At 39.8% G+C, this 8,536-nt stretch overlaps 1 long non-coding RNA gene across 1 annotated transcript in view; it reads left to right on the top strand.

The window, feature by feature from the left end:
* The first annotated feature begins 3,281 nt into the window (after positions 1-3,281).
* The window catches only part of LOC107751724 (uncharacterized), a 6,254-nt gene continuing 999 nt past the window's right edge, over positions 3,282-8,536 (top strand). The window contains exons 1-2 of the long non-coding RNA XR_001641290.1: positions 3,282-3,292; positions 3,756-3,760. This is a non-coding gene — a long non-coding RNA (uncharacterized LOC107751724). The remainder of the gene's footprint in view (positions 3,293-3,755; positions 3,761-8,536) is intronic.

The following is an 8,536-nucleotide window of genomic DNA, read 5'->3' as shown; positions in this document are numbered from 1 at the left end:
TTTAAAGTAATAACATTGCCTTCATACTAGTTAAACATTTAAAAAAATATATTTTTTATTGTCAAAACATTGTGTCTTCCTCTGAAGTTGGAGTAGAGGTAGATGTCGAACTTGGAGGCACACAACTTGTGTCCTTATCCGAAGGACAATCCAATGACAGCATGCTAATATTCATATCAAGTTCCTCAGAGTGTGATTAACTCTGTGCTGGCTCATCCTACAAGAAACAGACAGGATATCCAATTTGTGTATTTTAATTATAAAAACAGTGTTTGAAGTCATTCTTTATTATATTGTAAACATTTTATTCCTTGTCAAATATGACTACTAACTGATTTATCTGAACGTATGGGGGGGAAAGCAATGTATGTCCCAGATGTAGATGGACATATACTGCTAACTGCTTCTGGACTAGTCAGCGTCAACATATCCATGAGACTGTATGTGCTGTATTTTGCAGAAAAACCTGGGCTGTTGAAGACAGCATATAAGGAAAAGATAGCATTTTTATATTTCAATCTATGTAAAAAAAATTTTTTAGAATTAACTTATTTTAATTACCTGTCTGCTCTCCCATCCCCAGATAAATGCACTCCCTTCTGGTGTGTATTTTGAATGTGCATTTCATCTAAAATTTCTCTCTGTTTCTCTCTGTATACAGCGTCAACTACAGGAATTAGATAAGATGACTGCACTGCGTAGTAAGTGGTTTTCTTCGGCACCTGTAAGTTCATTAATGCAGCCCAATCAGCAATGTCGCTGTATGTGGCTCCAGTGAAAAGAACACTTGAAGATACCAGAAGATTATTTAAAGGCATTCCCCGAACATCCGCACAAGAATTCCAATGCCCCTTGTGTCCTTTTTCACATTCCCATTTCACTTGTAAGAGACTCCCTGAGGTTAATTTTTGGGTTTCTTTTATTACTGATCCACATTCCTGACATCTTTTGAACAAGTCCATCATATTAGACTCCCGTGTGAGGCACGTTTTACTATGGATGTATGCGTTTAATTTGATTTGTTTTGGACTGATGACCTGCAACACCCGCTGAGTGCCATTCTAAAGCTTGAAAGATCAAAAACATTTTTTAATATAACTCCGACTGGATTCGTCTGAAGGAAGAAAGTCATATACTGCATGCATGCCTTGACGGTGAGTAAAACATGGGCTAATTTTCATTTTGGGGTGAACTAACCCTTTAAGTGTTATCACAGTACCGCCGTGATGTTATGCAAAACATTTTGTTTTACGTGGATATTGGAACGCAAGTGAAGTACATAAATAATAATTTGCTATTCAAATACATCGCGAATATGGAAACATTTGGTTTTGTGTGGAATGAGAGAACCAACGTTGGTTTCAGTTTCGTTTTGGCTTGTCGTGTATATTGCTATAGCTTCTTATATTTTTCATTACTGTTATTTTCTAAATTTTTTATACGCATAGCATATTTTAACCATGCAGCAAACCTTTTTAAATATTTTGATAAATTACTGAAAAAATAAATAATTAAATGACTTTTAAACCGTTTAACTGATTGTATTAATCAGTCAAAATTCTTACCGTCGGTTAAACGGTTAAAATGAACATCCCTAAAGTCTACATACACAAGAAAGAAGAGCAGTCTTAATTGGTAAGACAACATTTAAGATAAGAGACAAAATAAATAAATTAATCAACAGTTCAAGTTATCTTCCTTTTTTCTTAGGACAAAAAACAAGGACTACAGTGGGGGAACTACACGAGAAAAAAAATTTCCTCCATAAAACTTAACAGTATGTCATTCTTTTTGTTATTAATTTGCATTAGAGGCTTTTTCAAAGATTCAATTTCTAATGAAAATAAATTACATTTTGGTAAGCATTTTGCAAATTTCTGTTTATGAATGTATTATTTACCTTGCAAAATGTAAAAGTTAACGACATACTGTACTCAATCATTTTGCTTTTGTGTGAATAAGAGCAAATAACATATTTTAATTAAAGAAAGCATGTAATTAACATTTCTTTGCACAAATAAAAAGGCACTAACATCAGACCAAAATCTATAAGAATGAATTAAGAGAAAGCTACTTTACATGAATACATTTTGTGAAGTATTTTGAAATGTACCTCTTTAACTTTGTTCAAAATACAAAATTTGTAAGGAATTGACCAGGCCGCTTTGCAATTAATACCAGAATTTTTTTCATTCCAAAATAATTTCCCTCTAGGGGAGATTGTATGTTTTGATTGAAAAATGTGTCTAATATTTGTATTATCACAAGAGGAAGTAAATATTTCAATTATTTTATTAAATTATTATTTCAACTATTAACTCTCGAAGTGTCCTTTCATTACTTCCAAAGGTGAGGTGATTATGTAATAATTGTATCAACACATTTGGAATAGCTTTAACAACTTGTTGGAATGTGAAAGTTGTAAAAATGCATAAAGTCTTCATAAGACAGAGTGCTTCCATTATCATAGAACAGATCCATAACAAAATATATATTCCTTTCAAACCACTTGTGCAAAAATAACGATTTATTCCTAAAAGTAATGAGACAATTCTTCCATAACAGCATTGTATGCGGAGAAAAGTTGTGATGGAAACACATTTTCCAAGCCAATAACGCTTGCTGGTGAAATTTAGATAATTTAGTTGACAATTAAGTTTAAAGGGGTCATATGATGCGATTTCAATTTTTCCTTTCTCTTTGGAGTGTTACAAGCTCTTGGTGCATAAAGAAGATCTGTAAAGTTGCAAAGACTAAAGTCTCAAATCCAAAGAGATATTCTTTATAAAAGTTAAGAGTCAACCACGCCTACCTAAAACGGCTCGTTCTAACACACCCCCACATACCTACGTCACGATCTCGGAAGATTTGCATAACGCCGCCCAAACGTTCACGCAAAGAAAGAAGGCGTAACCGGCCTCCGCTCACTGGAGACTAATAACACCTCTATGAAAGCGCCCTGAAGGTGTTTAACCCTCAAATGGTCCTCATTTAATGTTTACACTTATGGTCTTTGGGGTCAATATGACCCCAAAATTGAAAGAGTAATTGTAAAAAATATAAACATTTTTAATCATACAAATAATATATCTTTTTTTTTGTTTACTTCTCATCTATACATTAATGCTGTGTTTTGGGAGATTTTACCACAGAATTCCGCAACTACACCATTAGCGTGCATGTGAAATATTATTTTTTTATGAAAAAATCACTTAAATGATGATCTAAATTTAATTTAAGTTGTTTCTGGATATTGATCCAGGTGTTAGGTGTAGAATTCTGCCATCTTTTGGTTAGAGATAAACCTAACATTATTACAGTTTAGGAAATAAATTGTTTTGACCAGCAGAGGGCCATTGAGAGCCATTCATTTTACTGGATGTGGCCAACTACTCTTATCATTTACATTTACATTTACATTTAGTCATTTAGCAGACGCTTTTATCCAAAGCGACTTACAAATGAGGACAATAAAAGCAGTCAAAACTAAACATAAGACACACCTAAAGGACAAGACTTAGAGTCAGAATGTAGTTGCATATTATTGATTTTACTGTAGTGATTAAAGTGTTAACAATAGTTAACTTTAGAATATAGAAAAAAATTCAATATGTAAATAAAGCCAACAACAATATGCAGAAACCAACAGGAGTGAAGAGTGAACATCAAATAACAATAACAATTTTACAATCACGTTCTGTGGCAATCATACCTGTGTGTGTGTGTGTGTGTGTGTGAGAGAGTGAGAGTGTAAGAGTGTGTGTGTGCGCGTGCATTAGGTCTCACCCCCAGGAATGTGAACTGCTCTCAGCAAGAGAAGTTTGCCCTGGGACCACACAAGGATCTGGTACACTAGTTTGTACAAACGGGGTGAGCGCAGACCTCCCTGGTGGTTGATGTAAGAGACCATCGCTGTGTTGTCGGTGCGCACCAACACATGGTGACCTCTTAGGTCTGGGAGGAGTGTCTTAGTGCACGAAGCACAGACAGCATCTCCAGGCAGTTTATATGCCATGTCAGATTGTGACCACTCCACAGACCGTGGGCAGGGTGGCCACTCATGACCGCACCCCAACCGGGGAGGGATGCGTCCGTCGCTAGCATTACGTGGCGACAAGGATCTCCCAGCACCGGGCCCTGAGACAAGAGCCAAGGTTTCCTCCACATGTCCAAGGCACGTAGGCATCACCGTGTGACCTTGATCATGCAAAGCTACAGCAGGCCAATAGGTATCACGTTGGACGCAGCTGCCATCAGACCCAGCAGTCTCTGGAACTGCTTGACAGTGAGTGACCGGCCTTCTCTGACTCTCGTGACTGCGGTGAGGATCGACTCGATCCGACCAGGAGACATAAGGAGGAGAACCGAACTGGATTCTGTGGCCTCTCACTACAGTGTGCAGGACCCACTGAGACACGTTTGGCAGTAGTTTTCACGCTGCCAAATAGTCTACTAAGGGAATCAGTCTCTCGAGATTGACCTCTGGTGTAACCAGAGCGGCTAGCTCAGTGCCCTGAAGCGGCAGACCGGCAGGGGACAGGCCGTAACTGAGAGAGCGCTCGCCGGAGACCGCTGCGCCCTGGAACAACGGCAGGGTTGGCAGACTGATCTCCTGAGGGCACTGAGGATAGACGGGCACCGTGTAATGTGGAGACGGGCACCGTGTAATGCGGTGTACACCGCTCTTCCCCAGAGGGGCCTGCCCTCCGAGGTCCTTAGCCACAGCATAGCTGAAGTCTCCTATTGAAAACGACGGCCCTCAGACCCACGTTGTCTGCTAGGAAGATTAGACCAGAGCCTGCTCGGGGCAGGACCCAATGAAACACACTTGGCAGGGGCTCCCACACCGCCAGGTGACGTCCTAAGGGAACCAGTCTCGCGAGAATGGTCTCTGGTGCACCTAGAGCAGCTAGCTCGGTGCCCTGAAGTTGTAACTTCTCATAGTCAGATAAATACTTCATTTTATTCCTCAGAATTAAATGCAGTCAAACAACCAGACGAGTAAATACAGTCTGATGAGTAAGATTCACATCAAAAACCGAATTATGTAATATACGCGTTGCCTCAGCAGCGCGCGAGCCGATCAGTCACACAAACAACATCAATCTCCTCAGAGAAAGATGGCCGCAGCAGCGAGCTCTTACTCAGAGGGGGAAGAAACCGCAGCACGGGCTTTCAAGCCTCGAGAACGAGCTCTAGATCTAGAGAACACGGGTGGAGATAGGACGAGCCGTCTCCAACCCGTCCGCCAGATCATGTGTGATCCCCGCGATCTCAGTCGCCGCCGTGCCTCAGCAGCAGCGGGACCGCAATCGCAAGATCACAGGCACGGACACACTCCTCTGAGCGTGCCCGGCGAGAGCGGAGCGCTTAACAGCGGGAAAAGCACAGTTCGCCCCCCCGAGAGCCGACTGCGCGAGCGCCGCTCCCCATTAATGCTGCTCATTATAATATCAGTGTATGATGAGGAAGGATGGAGATATGTGCATATCAATGCTTGTGTAACTGATGCTTGTGCAACTGACGAGCTCTTTGACGCCCTCCGTATCAATCTCCTCGGAGAAAGACAGACGGAGCGTCGCGCCCTCTCCCCAGGGGGAAGGACTGCAGCGCGGGCTTCCGAAACCCCGAGAGCGGGCACCGGATCTGGTGGTTAAGGAAGCAGATAGGGACTCGCCCATCTACATTCCCTCCACCGGATCCATATTCGAAACCAGGCCTTCAGCTCCCTTTTTTTTCCGAGAGCTGACTCTGCGTGCTTGCTCCCAAGCAGACAACAAACAAACTGTGTGTATCCCCACCCATAAAGTAATGCGGGCAGGGGGGAACACACAGCCTGAACGCTGCCTGCCCTGGCCTTAGGTGTTTGGTTTTGTCTTGTGATTTTGTGACAGACAACACTAAATAAGACTCACAAACAGATATCAGACTGACACACACACAGAGAGCGCTTGCTGAATGACAGAAAACTGACGCCGGTTTCACCGCACGTGCTTTTAAGCTTCCTGGTCGCTACGTCACCCCGCCCATGATGTCTTTTTTTTAGGTTGAATTGAAATCAAATACTGCCATACTGACCTTAATGCTTCTGATTGTGATGTCTACTTCATAAATATTGAGAAATGTATGGAAAAACATGTTTCAGATCACTCAAACCATATATGGAAATGAAGGCGCCCTTAAATGGTTACTAATGGGGTTTGATGGTCATCTAGTGGAAAAGCTAATTTTTTGAGATAACCTCAAATTTGGAACATAACTTGTTCAGAATTTTGGTTTAGATTTTTTTTTTTTTTGCAGTTTTAGAGTAAAACATGTTTTGTAAAATATATATTTTATATAAAATATAAATATTTACATTATTACATTTTATATTTTCATAAACTTAAACTTCCATAACTTTTTTGTTATATTATCTTTATAACTTTTTGTCACTTCTGCAATAATCTGCCAAGTGTCAAAAAGAGACCAACCTTAAGTCTGTGGTCCAAAGCATTCAAAATGTATAACAGTTTAAGTTGGAAATGTAACTTTCAGGTCTATGCTGAAAAAGTGGAACCGACAGTTAACAGGTTAAGTTGGAAAAGCTCTCTCTCTCTCTCTCTCTCTCTCTCTCACACACACACACACACACACACACACACATTTGCTTAGCTATCTAAATGGGAACATTACACAGACTTCTATAGTTTTTTTTTATCTACAGATAATTATACATTTTACAACCTAACACTAACCCATCACAGAAAACTTTACATCTTACAAAATAAATAAATAATTAGTATGATTTATAAGTAATTTTCTCATTTACACTAGTTTTAGTCATCGCTAAAAATATAAAAACGTTGTACATTTTACCAGGATCGGGAAAAATATATATATTTTAACAGGCCAAACGATAAGGACTATTGGGGGCCCCGACATGTCCGAACATGTCAAAGTCATGTTTATGGAGACTTTACATTGACAATTCAATTCAATTCAATTCAATTCAATTCATGTTTATTTGTATAGCTTTTCACAAAACAAATTGTTGCAAAGCTGTTTCACAGAAAATTAAAGTTTCTACATCATATTTATATTTACATTATATAGTATCATACCCTAAACCTACCATCACAGTAAACTTTCAGTTTTTTTATATTTTCAGATACATCATTTAGCATAATAATTTATAATTTAATTTATAATTTAAAAAGTTGTTATGATCATGGGACAAATTATAGTATCATACACTAAACCTACAATCACAGTAAACTTTCTACGTTTTTTTATATTTTCAGAAACATCATTTAGTATAATAATTTATAATTTAATTTATCATTTAAAAAGTTATTATGATCATGGGACAAATTTCACACAGGTCAATAATCATTTGGAGTATTTCTATACATCTGGTTTGCGGGGACACTCCATAGACATAATCTTTTTTTTTACTGTACACACTGTACACCTACCATCACACAAAAAAATTCTGCATATGCTTACATTTTTAATTAAATATTGTTTTAAATGATCTGAACTATGAACTCAATCAATTTCATCATAAACCACATTTTCAATTCAATTCAAATGAACCCCGAATGTTATCAGGAAGGCTATTCCAGAGTTTGGGAGCCAAATGCGAAAAAGCTCTACCTCCTTTAATGGACTTTGCTATTCTAGGTACTACCAAAAGTCCAGAGTTTGCGACCTTAGAGAGCGTGATGGATTGTAGCGTAGTAGAAGACTAGTTAGGTACGCAGGAGCTAACCCATTAAGGGCCTTGTAGGTACGTAATAATATGCTAAGATGGAAGAATGCTGTTTTTGTAGCATGGGAAATATGATTTTCAAGAAGTTGCTGTCTAATATAACACCCATATGTTTGACTGTAGAGGAATTAACAGTACATCCGTCTAGTTGCAAATTGTAATCCAAGAGATTGTGTACCGTTTTTTTTTTTTCTGTTAGCTTAGATAATTTAGAAGTTTCATCTGGTCTCGTTGAGATCAGTTGATGATAGTTGAGTATCCTCAGCATAACAGTGGTGTAACGGAGCTGACGAGGCGTGAGGATCCATGTGCAAGCTTTTATTTAGAAACATGGTCAGAACACAGGCAGGGTCAAACAATGGCAAACAGGTATGGTACGGGCAAGACACAAGAATAAACCAAGAGCAGACAAGGATCTCCGATCAGCAAACGACATCCAGAGGGTTAGACAGAGAGAGATAATCTAGGTACACGATAATAGTCCAGGCAGGGGCAAACAGAGTCCAAACGGCAAGACGGAGCAGAAGACCTCCATGGCGGAGCAGACGGCACAGGAGCCCACCAGGGCGGAGCAGACGAAGCAGAAGACCTCCCTGGCGGAGCAGACAGAGCAGGAGCCCACCATGGGCCTAACTCGGGGACATAAGCCCTTCCTGGGCGAAACTGAGGATCTGGAGCACTTCCAGGGCGGTACTGGGGATCAGGATAGCGCTTACATGGTGCTGGCACTGGAGGGTGCTCTGGAGGAGCAGGCACAGCAAAGCGCTTTCGAGGAGCTGGCAC

Source organism: Sinocyclocheilus rhinocerous, unplaced genomic scaffold (genome assembly GCF_001515625.1).
Source record: "Sinocyclocheilus rhinocerous isolate Xijiao unplaced genomic scaffold, SAMN03320098_v1.1 scaffold1282, whole genome shotgun sequence".
Classification (NCBI taxonomy): domain Eukaryota; kingdom Metazoa; phylum Chordata; class Actinopteri; order Cypriniformes; family Cyprinidae; genus Sinocyclocheilus; species Sinocyclocheilus rhinocerous.
Note: the sequence above shows the minus strand (reverse complement) of the source record. Positions and strands in the feature narration are given on the sequence as shown.